Source organism: Aquarana catesbeiana, linkage group LG04, assembly GCF_042186555.1.
Source record: "Aquarana catesbeiana isolate 2022-GZ linkage group LG04, ASM4218655v1, whole genome shotgun sequence".
NCBI lineage: Eukaryota > Metazoa > Chordata > Amphibia > Anura > Ranidae > Aquarana > Aquarana catesbeiana.
In genome coordinates this window covers 328,957,301-328,970,302 of record NC_133327.1, presented here as the reverse complement: position 1 = coordinate 328,970,302, position 13,002 = coordinate 328,957,301, and positions in this window count along the sequence as shown.

The window sequence follows — 13,002 nt, the reverse complement described above, 5'->3', positions numbered from 1 at the left end:
CGTCTGAAAACCGCCTCCTATTCATTCCAGTGTGACTTTTCACACTCGGGCGGTGCGCTTGCGGGACGTTTAGAAACTGTATTTAGCGCTCCCAGAACGCCCTGCTCATTGGAATGAATTGGGAGCGCTTTCAAAGCGCCGCAAAACATGAGTTTTAACCCTTTTTTTGGGGGTTAAAAGTGCCCCACTAGCATCCGAAACAGCTTTAAAGCGCCGCTAAAATGAGCGGTGCTTTAGCGCTAACAACCAGCGCTTTCCTTACATCAGGTGACCCCCAGCAGTGTCCCCCTTACATCAGGTGTCTCCCAACGGAGCCCCTCCTTACATCAGGTGTCCCTCCTTACATCAGGTGTCCCCAGTGGAGCCCCTCCTTACATCAGGTTTCCCCCAGCGATGTCCCTCCTTACATCAGGTGTCCCCAGTGGAGCCCCTCCTTACATCAGGTGTCCCCCTTATATTAGGTGTCCCGAAGCGGTGTCTCCCTTATATCAGATGTCCCTCAGTGGAGTCCCTCCTTACAATAGGTCTTCTGAAAAGTCCTGCAAGCAGCATCTTTGCGGCGGGTTGGGAGCGCTGTATTTAGCGCTCCCTAAACACCCTGATCATTGGAATGAATGGGCAGCGCTTTCAAAGCGCCGCAAAACTGGAGTTTTTAACCCTTTTTTGTGGTTAAAAGTGCCCCGCTAGCGACCGAAACAGCTCCAAAGTGCAGCTAAAATGAGAGGTGCTTTAGCGCTAATGGCCAGCACTTTCCTTATATCAGGTGTCCCCCTTACACCAGGTGACCCCCAGCAGTGTCCCCCTTACATCGGGTGTCCCTCAGCGGAGTCCCCCCTTACATCGGGTGTCCCTCAGCGGAGTCCCCCCTTACATCGGGTGTCCCTCAGCGGAGTCCCCCCTTACATCGGGTGTCCCTCAGCGGAGTCCCCCTTACATCGGGTGTCCCTCAGCGGAGTCCCCCCTTACATCGGGTGTCCCTCAGCGGAGTCCCCCCTTACATCGGGTGTCCCTCAGCGGAGTCCCTCCTTACATCGTGAATCTCTCCTTAAATCAGGTGTCCCTCAGCGGCGTCCCCCCCCTTACATCAGGTGTCCCCTGATGTATATCAGGGGACATATGTAGAAGAATATGTAGAAGAATACGTATCAGCCTAAATTGAGGAAAAAAATGTTTTTTTGATATATTTTTGGGGGATATTTATTATAGCAAAAAGTAAAAAATAATGCGTTTTTTTCAAAATTGTCGCTATTTTTTTGTTTATAGCGCAAAAAATAAAAACCGCAGAGGTGATCAAATACCACCAAAAGAAAGCTCTATTTGTGGGAAAAAAAAGGACATCAATTTTGTTTGGAAGCAATGTCGCACGACCGCGAAATTGTCAGTTAAAGCGATGCAGTGCCAAATCGCTTAACCGGGGCTTCAGTGGTTAAAGTGCATATAGTAATAAATAATCTATCCTTAAAACATGATCTCACAAAAGTTGATTCATATAACAATTCATAAAATCAGTGCCCTCATGCATAAAATATATAAAGTGCAAAAAAGAATAGTCCAGTATATAACCTCTATGGTGATATTCATAGCGTGCTCTTGAAATTCCTTATGGGAATATCCTTATCCAAGTGATCACCACTAAGTGCTCCCCTTCAAGATGAGCAAAATCAGCTTCTTACCAGAATAATAGACCCTGTTCAGGTCTGTAATCGCCTTAGTGAGCTCACCCCTCACTCTGGATATAAGTGATCTTTGCTTTTCCAGTCGCCCTCTGATGTTAATATTTAGGGGTTAAGTTAATGACTGTGTTTCAACCTACATATGATATTAATGATCATTAGCCCCTGCTTGATATAATTGATCATACACCTGACTGTAATCCTGCATAATCCCTGACTTTGTGCAAGTGTACAAAGTGTGCAAGTGTAAGAATTAATGCTGGTTTAAAGCCAAATTGTAGTCACACCAAATAATGATTTTATTAAGATTTTTCTTTTGTTCATTCATTTTGCATTTTGTTAAATAATAAAAATAAACAATTAAAATATGTATTGTAAGCTTTTGTACCTTACAGCATTTCTTCACACCTGCCTAAAATGTTTGCCCAGTAATGTATTTATAGAGTATAAGCAATGCCCAAGCATAATGTGAAGTTACTTTATGACCATTCCATTTAACCCTGTGTTGATCCAAACCCTCTGCAATCAAGAGTGTAATCTCATGTGAAGACCATGTCCAGAACTTCAGGTTTTCCCAAAATGCACAGAAAAATGTTGCCCTTTAGTAGATGTGCAGCGATGCCATTATTTTGGTATGCTTTTGGAAAAAATTCAGGGACTTCTTTTTTGTGTTGCTCTGATTCCCTTTATATAACAATGCTTGTGCTGTGGAATTTGGCCCCTTCTATCACCTGAAACTTGGCTGATCCTGCCTGGTTCTCCCCCCCCCCCTGTAAACTGACCACGGTTTATCATGGCTGCTGAGCCCTGACACTGTGGTCAGATTACATGCCTCCGTCATCCGCAGCTCTCCTCTCTGCTCTCCTGTGTCCTCCTCCCCCCTCCCCTCCCTGCCTGTCAGCTCTGTCCACTCCATGATCCTCCCATCCTGGTGCTTTCATATCCATAGTATAAGCATGCTATCCCCTCTGTTAAATAACATTGTGTCCCTGTGCCTGTGCTTTATAAAAAAAGATGCTGATTTCTGCCTATATCAGAGCATCACCGGATGCTCACGTGACTCCTCGGCTCTCTCTCCTCCCTGGCTGATGTCAGTGGGAGTTCTCGGCTCCACCTGCTATAGTTGTCAGCTGGGGAGAGGAGAGAGAGCTGAGGAGTCACATGAGCACTGGGAGAGGCTCTAATATAGGTAGAAATATATACATAATGTTATTTAACAGAGGGGGTGGCATGCTTATACTATAGTGGCTTAACAACCACTTTAGCTGTGAGTAGATACAAAATAACAATCCTCAAGAAACCTAAATGATTCTCTAAATAATCAGTATTCATACAGTTGTGCTACCATTCAAAAAGAAATAGACACCATGCTCCGCTCTGTTTAAATGAGGATTGCAATTTTTTATATGGAGTGATTACTTTGTGGTGAGTTTACATTTAATTGTATAGGGTTTGGATCAACACAGGGTTCAATGGAATGGTCATGAATTAAGTTCACATTATCTGGGGATAAAGAGTGATTGGGGGATGCTTATAAAGTGATGTGTGCCACCTTGAGAGATGTCTGTCAGCTGTGTAGGGGGCTGCAGATTCAACTGGCTCCCACATATATACCCCCCTGCTCTTCAGACCCTCCTTGTCAGAGTAATGCCCCGAACACACGGTCGGATTTTCCGATGGAAAATGTCCGATCGAAGCGTGTTGTCAAAAATTCCGACCGTGTGTGGGCTCCATCGGACATTTTCCATCGGATTTTCCGACACACAAAGTTGGAGAGCAGGAGATAAAATTTTCCGACAACAAAATCCGTTGTCGGAAATTCCGATCGTGTGTACACAAATCCGACGGACAAAGTGCCACGCATGCTCAGAATAAATAAAGAGAAGAAAAGCTATTGGCCACTGCCCCGTTTATAGTCCCGACGTACGTGTTTTACGTCACCGCGTTTAGAACGATCGGATTTTCCGACAACTTTGTGTGACCATGTGTATGCAAGACAAGTTTGAGCCAACATCCATCGGAAAAAATCCTAGGATTTTGTTGTCGGAATGTCCGAACAAAGTCCGACCGTGTGTACGGGGCATAACCCTTCTCATGTCACTGCGAACGAATCCCTCCTGAGACCTGACATGAAATGCTGCCAGCTTACCTCCCCAAATTTTGCTCAGAGCATTGGCTCAACTCACGTTCCTCCCTACACAGTGTCAGCAGCAGCCAGCAGAAGTAGCCACAGTCAGGTCCATAAATATTGGGACATCGACACAATTCTAATCTTTTTGGCTCTATACACCACCACAATGGATTTGAAATGAAACGAACAAGATGCACTTTAACTGCGGACTTTCAGCTTTAATTTGAGGGTATTTACATCCAAATCAGGTGAACGGTGTAGGAATTACAACAGTTTGTATATGTGCCTCACACTTTTTAAGGGACCAAAAGTAATGGGACAGATTAACAATCATCCATCAAACTTTCACTTTTTAATACTTGGTTGCAAATCCTTTGCAGTCAATTACAGCCTGAAGTCTGGAACTCATAGACATCACCAGACGCTTGGTTTCATCTCTGGTGATGCTCTGCCAGGCCTCTACTGCAACTGTCTTCAGTTCCTGCTTGTTCTTGGGGCATTTTCAGTTTTGTCTTTAGCAAGTGAAATGGATGCTCAATCGGATTCAGGTCAGGTGATTGACTTGGCCATTGCATAACATTCCACTTCTTTCCCTTTAAAAACTCTTTGGTTGCTTTCGCAGTATGCTTTGGGTCATTGTCCATCTGCACTGTGAAGCGCCGTCCAATGAGTTCTGAAGCATTTTGCTGAATATGAGCAGATAATAGTGGCTGAAACAATTCAGAATTCATCCTGCTGCTTTTGTCAATAGTCACATCATCAATAAATACAAGAGAACCAGTTCCATTGGCAGCCATACATGCCCACACTATGACACTACCACCACCATGCTTCACTGATGAGGTGGTATGCTTTGGATCATGAGCAGTTCCTTTCCTTCTCCATACTCTTCTCTTCATATCACTTTGGTACAAGTTGATCTTGGTCTCATCTGTCCATAGGATGTTGTTCCAGAACTGTGAAAGCTTTTTTAGATGTTGTTTGGCAAACTCTAATCTGGCCTTCCTGTTTTTGAGGCTCACCAATGGTTTACATCTTGTGGTGAACCCTCTGTATTCACTCAGGTGAAGTCTTCCCTTGGTTGTTGACTTTGACACACATACACCAACTCCTGGAAAGTGTTCTTGATCTGGCCAACTGTTGTGAAGGGTGTTTTCTTCACCAGGGAAAGAATTCTTTGGTCATCCACCACAGTTGTTTTCCGTGGTCTTCCAGGTCTTTTGGTGTTGCTGAACTCACCGTTGCATTCTTTCTTTTTAAGGATGTTCCAAAAAGTTGATTTGGCCACACCTACTGTTTTTGCTATTTCTCTGATGGGTTTGTTTTGTTTTTTCAGCCTAATGATGGCTTGCTTCACTGATAGTGACAGCTCTTTGGATCTCATATTGAGAGTTGACAGCAACAGATTCCAAATGCAAATAGCACACTTGAAATGAACTCTGGACCTTTTATCTGCTCCTTGTAAATGGCATAATGAGGGAATAACACACACCTGGCCATGGAACAGCCCAGCAGCCAATTGTCCCATTACTTTTGGTCTCTTAAAAAGTGGGAGGCATATATATAAACTGTTGTAATTCCTACACCATTCACCTGATTTGGATGTAAATACCCTCAAATTAAAGCTGAAAGTCTGCAGTTAAAGCACATCTTGTTTGTTTCCTTTCAAATCCACTGTGGTGGTGTATAGAGCCAAAAATATTAGAATTATGTAGATGTCCCAATATTTATGGAACTGACTGTATGATCTGCTCTGATAGCCCTGGGGATCAGAGGTGGATTGGAATGAATGAGAACTCAGAGTGAGGCCCCATTCACCCCTGAGCATTTTGTAGCTCAAAAGTTTGAGCTCCAAAATGGCCAGAATAAAAAAAAAATATTCTGTATGTTGGTGGTTCATATCTCCACTCCAAAATGCCTGAAGCTAAACGCTTAAACCTCAAATAAAGTTTTGGAGCTACTTTTGTAGCTCGATTAGGGCAGATTGGTGGATTTCTGAAGCAACTAATAGCAAAAATATATAGCAACAAATGATGTAACAGATGATAGTTTTCTTTATTGGCAAACACAAAAATGCCAAAGCTCCAAAACACTTGGAAAGTGATGTACAAAAATGCTCAAGGATGCACAAAACACCTGGAAAAAATGCAAAAACGCAGTGCTCAGTTATGAATGCAGCCTGAGAGTGCAGGAGACTGCTGGGGGGGATAAAAAGGACATTCAGAGCTTCTGTCCACCGATCTCGGCTCTTTACCGAGATCGGTGTAGCGGTGTGTCTGACACACCGCACCACCGGTCAGCCCACGGGCGTGCGGTGGCTGCTATCCTGCTGGACGTCAGAGATATTCAGAGCTTCTAAATACATACACCACCAATGACATTGTTGCTGTCCTCACAGCCCTGATCCCAGGACTGAGCTGTAGCGGGACAGCCTACTAGAAAGCCTGACTGTCCCAGCAAATCCGGGACAGTTGGCAAGTAAGCCCAGGGTGTCATCCAATTGCTCCCTCCATAGATACAGTGAAGTGAGTCAGCCACCCACAGACTGAAAGCGTGTCATTTGCAAGATTACCAGGAGAAAATAAAGTGAATGAAAGTTTAACTGCTTGCCATCTATAGCAGTTTTACTGCCAAAGGTTGATAGCTGTGCGCTGGAGATCCTGCACTTCTGGGTAGGGGGTGTGCTTGCGCACTGGCGGTGGCGATTACACACAGTGGGTGCTGGGTACTCAATGTCTGCCAGCACCCGCCGATTGTCAGGCAGAGACACAGAACTGTGATCTGCCTATGTAAATGTAGCAGGTATTGCAGCCAATACAGATTAACACAGATTGGCTACATGTACAATAACACAGATGACTGCATGCACACAGGCTTTTCAGCCGGAAAGAAGGGAGAGCTGGCTGTCACGTCTGCATGGGCTTTTTCACCCCCTTCCTTCTTCCTGTTTTCACTGAGTAATATAATGTGAGCTGACACACACACAGAGCTGAGCATTCAGCAGCCTCTCTTGTGCCCCTATTGGCCGGAAGAAGAAAACCAATTAAAGGCACAGTTACAACAGACAATGGAAGAGACTGTACTGGACTGCAGGGAGAGCTGCAATGGATTCTGGGACATGCAGTTCCCACACAAAACAGCCCCATATACTGGTATACAGGGAGAAATACAAATCCCAGCAGGCTTTGCTGACAGGAAAGAAAAAGACTCCATTTTGTGTCCTAAGGTAAAAGTCAGTCGATGAGGGAGTGAGGGAGACACAGATGTGATCTGAGGGGCTGTGGGATATAGGTGTAGCGCTATAAATAGACCATATTCAAAAAGTCCATAAACCAGAAAGATTCCAAGTTTAAAGGCAATCAAAATAAGTTCATAGTAGATCTCTGTAGATGTGAAAGGAGAAAGAGACCATCACCATCACCCATACACACTGACCCTTACCGTCAGCAAATGGGTTGTACAGCATATCGTTAATAGAAGGTAACCACGAAAAAATGCTTCTCATTGCTCAGAGCTCCTCCCTCCATTAATAAACTCAGAATTGCAATAAAGGAATGTCCAGGAACAGCTTTTCTAGATCAGCTTCCTAAAATAGTGTTCTCCAGTAGATTTTTTTTCAGGCCCTCAGCCAAGCACACACTAAGGCCTAATAGCAACAGATCTTCAGTAGCACAGGCTGCCTCCCAGGGACCAAGGCCTCAGGAGAAGAGACCGCTGAACAGGTCCTCCCAAAACATTTATCTTCTCCCCAGCCACACCTTCTGGGCACCACCTCTGAGGGGCTGCTGTAACCCATGGAGGGGATCCACCCAGTCACAGTTCCAGAGGTCGGTGTGTTCATCCTGTCATGGTTCCAGGAGTTGGACAGTGATGGACATCCCACCTGAGAGGGATCCCGGCCATATCTCCAGTTGTTCCTGAGGGCGTGGGCCAATCCGGGTACAAGATGACCAGTCGGGCTTTTCTGGGAACTTCTCGCTTGATCCTTTGGTCGCAGGACGGGTTAGCGGGCGTTTGCCCATCTTTAAAGACACGGTAATCAGGCAACATTGCCTCACCAGTGCCCACATTTGTAGGAACACCTGCACCCTGCTAAACAATCACTACATTCCACTTTACCTATCAGGTTACTGCTAGCATCCTACATCTCATTTTTGCCTACCAGGATACTTTCAAGTACCCCTTTGTTTATCCTGCTCAACAGAACACCAAGTGCACCAACGCCAGGCTAGCTAAAGATCCTGGATATCTCCATTGTAAGGACCTTTTCTGTTACTTCTTCAGTATCAATAATTTAGTGATCCCAGTGACTACCTGTAAAGGGGAACTCTCACATTAAATGTTAAAGTGATAAATTGCATTTGTGGCCCATTCCTCACATGTTCATTGACTGGGTCTGTGATTTCAGGATGTGAGGGAAACAGACTGATCGTTGTTAAGTCAGATCATTTCCCCTTTATGCCTGAGTGCATTGGCCAATCTAAACCTATTAAAGTTGTTTGTGTTATTTTGAAGTCTGCATTTTGGGTTTGATTAACACTATTAAAGAAGACAGTTTGCCATTCTTGATTATTGAGTTACCAGATCACTGTTTGATTGTGGAAAGTCTCCCATTAAACAAATTTCCTGTTCACTACATTTGTGTCTGTTTTACTGTGTTTTCAAGAGCACTGTTTGTTAGGTGTGCCAGAGGGGCTGAGACAGTTCTTTGGGGTTTAGAGGCAAAGTAACGGACTGACCAAACTTAAGCAGCTCCTTCGCAGATCACTGTTCTGACAGTGGGGAAGGGGTGAAGTTTGTGTTCCTGCAAAGCAGGGAATAAATTCCATCTCTTCCCCTAGTAAAAGCACCTCACACAGTATAATAAAACACTGGTTAGGCACACATATATATATATATATATATATATATATATATATATGAGTGGAACCTCGGATTACGAGCATAAACCGTTCCAGGAGAATGCTCATAATCCAAAGTACTCGCATATCAAAGAGAGTTTTCCCATTGAAGTCAATGGAAATGAAAGTAATTAGTTCCGCATTGACTTCAATGGGATGCAATACCGCATGCGGCCAGAGGCGGGGGGCGCCGGAGAGCCTCGGAAACGGCCGAAAAGGCCCGAGCACACTTCGGCTGACCTCCGCAAACCTCGGAAAGACTCTGTTCCTGAGCCTTTCCGAGGTTTGCCGAGGTCAGCCGAAGTGTCCTCCGGCCTTTCCGTGCATTTCCAACCGCCGACGATCGGAGCTGTTCGGCTCCGGTGCCCCCCACCTCAGGCCAAAAGAGGTACTGCGCACCGCTTTTGGCCTGAATCCTGCTCGTTTTGCGAGACAACACTCGCAAACTGAGTTAGGATTTTTAGAAATACAGTGCTCGAGGTTCCACTGTGTGTATGTGTATGTATATGTATATATATATATATATATATAAAAGATGACAATATATAATAATGACAATGTATGCTGTGACCAGTAAAACGCACACTGAAACTGACGCGTTTCGTCTGCTTAGACATCATCTGCAGTATATCCCAGATGACGTCTAAGCAGACAAAACGCGCCAGGTCGACCTCTGCCAACATTCCTGCGCCTGTTTATGTCCTTCTATGAGCTTTGTATGCACTTCTTAAACATGAGTGTTCCATTGTTACTTTTTTTTTTAAATACATGCAATTTTGAAACAATATCACACTATGTGGAACCTTTCTTTGATTTTTGGTTTCAACGTGTGAGCAAAGAATACCCTCTGGTTTTCCTTCCTTCCATTTTGAGCCTCATGTGCCTGTATGCTGTGGATTTGATGTTAACCAACACTATCCAAAGATCTGTCCAGGAGTTCTGATAGTCTTCCATATACAGTGTTTATCGCCATAAGCCTTTTTGACTTAAGAGGTATAAGCCCTTTTAAGTCCATTACTTAAGCCTTCATGCAATTGGTGGTGGTGTCTTCTACAAGCTTCTCCTCACCGAGCTCTTCACATTTGATGTCACTTACCTTGACGTTAATTTTTCTGATATTCACTGATACCAGGACTTTTTTAATTTTATTATTCATTATTCATCATTTTTTTACTTGGTGAATATCCTTTTACATTCACACAATTTTTTCACTTGGTGGACTATTTTTATATTTCAGTGTGTGTTTTACTGGTCACAGCATACATTGTCATTAATATATATTGTCATTATATATATATATATATATATATATATATATATATATATATATATATATATATATATATATATATATATATATATATATACACAGTGGGGATGGAAAGTATTCAGATCCCCTTACATGTTTCACTCTTTGTTATATTGCAGCCATTTGCTAAAATCATTTAAGCTCATTTTTTTTCCTCATTAATGTGCACACCACACCCTATATTGACAGAAAAACACAGAATTGTTGACATTCTTGCAGATTTATTAAAAAAGAAAAACTGAAATATCACATGGTCCTAAGTATTCAGACCCTTTGCTCAGTATTTAGTAGAAGCATCCTTTTGATCTAATACAGCCATGAGTCTTTTTGGGAAAGATGCAACAAGTTTTTCACACCTAGATTTGGGGATCCTCTGCCATTCCTCCTTGCAGATCCTCTCCAGTTCTGTCAGATTGGATGGTAAACGTTGGTGTACAGCCATTTTTAGGTCTCTCCAGAGATGCTCAATTGGGTTTAAGTCAGGGCTCTGGCTGGGCCATTCAAGAACAGTCACGGAGTTGTTGTGAAGCCACTCCTTCGTTATTTTTGCTGTGTGCTTAGGGTCATTGTCTTGTTGGAAGATAAACCTTCGGCCCAGTCTGAGGTCCTGAGCACTCTGAAGAAGGTTTTCATCCATTATATCCCTGTATTTGGCTGCATTAATCTTTCCCTCGATTACTACCTGTCCCTGCAGCTGAAAAAAAAAAACCCCACAGCATGATGCTGCCACCACCATGCTTCACTGTTGGGACTGTATTGGACAGGTGATGAGCAGTGCCTGGTTTTCTCCACACATACCGCTTAGAATTAAGGCCAAAAAGTTTTATCTTGGTCTCATCAGACCAGAGAATCTTATTTCTCACTATCTTGGAGTCCTTCGGGTGTTTTTTTTTTTTTTAGCAAACTCCATGGGGCTTTCATGTGTCTTGCACTGAGGAGAGGCTTCCGTTGGGCCACTCTGCCATAAAGCAGAGTGGAGGGCTGCAGTGATGGTTGACTTTCTACAACTTTCTCCCATCTCCCGACTGCATCTCTGGAGCTCAGCCACAGTGATCTTTGGGTTCTTCTTTACCTCTCTCACCAAGGCTCTTCTCCCCCAATAGCTCAGTTTGGCCGGATGGCCAGCTCTAGGAAGGGTTCTGGTTATCCCAAACGTCTTCCATTTAAGGATTATGGAGGCCACTGTGCTCTTAGGAACATTAAGTGCAGCAGAATTTTTTTGTAACCTTGGCCAGATCTGTGCCTTGCCACAATTCTGTCTCTGAGCTCTTCAGGCAGTTCCTTTGACCTCATGATTCTCATTTGCTCTGACATGCACTGTGAGCTGTAAGGTCTTATATAGACAGGTGTGTGGCTTTCCTAATCAAGTCTAATCAATATAATCAAACACAGCTGGACTCAAATGAAGGTGTAGAATCATCTCAAGGATGATCAGAAGAAATGGACAACACCTGAGTTAAATATATGAGTGTCACAGCAAAGGGTCTGAATACTTAGGACCATGTGATATTTCAGTTTTTCTTTTTTAATAAATCTGCAAAAATGTCAACAATTCTGTGTTTTTCTGTCAATATAGGGTGTGGTGTGCACATTAATGAGGAAAAAAAATGAGCTTAAATGATTTTAGCAAATGGCTGCAATATAACAAAGAGTGAAAAATTTAAGGGAGTCTGAATATTTTCCATCCCCATTGCATTTTATTACATGATTTAACTTTTTGCTGTTGTCTCTGGCCATGCTGGCTGCTGTATATATATACTTTTTCTTCTTTCACAGCGCGATAATCCCCCCCCCCCCCCTCTTTTTGTATTGAAAGTATAACTTTTGCGCAAACCAATCAATATACGCTTATTGGGATTTTTTTACCAAAAATATGTAGCAGAATACATATTGGCCTAAATTGATGAACAAATTTGATTTTGTTAACCACTTCAATACCAGGTGCTTATACATCTTCCTGCCCAGACCAATTTTCAGCTTTCAGCACTGTTGCAATTTGAATGACAATTGCGCTGTCATGCTACACTGTACCCAAACAAATTTTTTATCGTTTTGTTCCCACAAATAGAGCTTTCTTTTGGTGAAATTTGATCACCTCTGCGATTTTTTTTTTTGCGCAACAAATAAAAAAAGACTGAAAATTTTGAAAAAAATTAAGTTTTTCTTTGTTTCTGTTAAAATAATTTGTAAATAAATAAGTTTTCTCCTTCAATGATGGGCACTGATATGGCTGCACTGACGGGCACTAATAAGGCGGCACCAATGGGCACCGATTAGGTGCCACTGATGGGCACTGATGCTAGGCACTGATAGGTGCTGATAGGTGACACTGGTATGCGGCACTGATGGGTACTTATGGGTGGTACGGATAGGCACTGATGGTCGCTGATAGGTGGGCACTGATGGGCATGGATGGGCACTGATGGACACTGATGGGTGGCATTGCTGGGCATCACTTGTCTGATCTGCTGCATAATGTTGCCAGTCAGTGCCCATTTGTGGGCACTGATTGACATATATTTGGCATATTTTTGTATATGTGGATGGCCATGGGGTATTTACCTGGCCATCCATATGTTGGGGGCTTCCCTGGTGGTCCTGGTGGCTTCCCTGGTGGTCCAGTGTGGACATCCGAGAGGGGGGGCTGCGCTGATAAACAATCAGCGCAGACCCCCCCCCTGTCAGGAGAGCCGCCGATCCTCTGTCAGACGCGAGTGAGGAAAAGCCGATCAACGCCCCTTCCTGTTTACATCGTGGTCAGCTGTGATTGGACACTGCTGATCACGTGGCAAAGAGCCTCCACCGGAGGCTTTTTACCGAGATCGGTGTAGCGTTGTGTCTGACTGACACCAACGGTCAGCCCACGGGCGCGCGGCGGCTGTTATCCTGCTGGACATCATATGACATCCCGTCAGGATAACTGAACCACTGACCAGCCGTCATTCTGCAATAGGCCGGGTGGGAAGTGGTTAAAAAATAAAAATTATT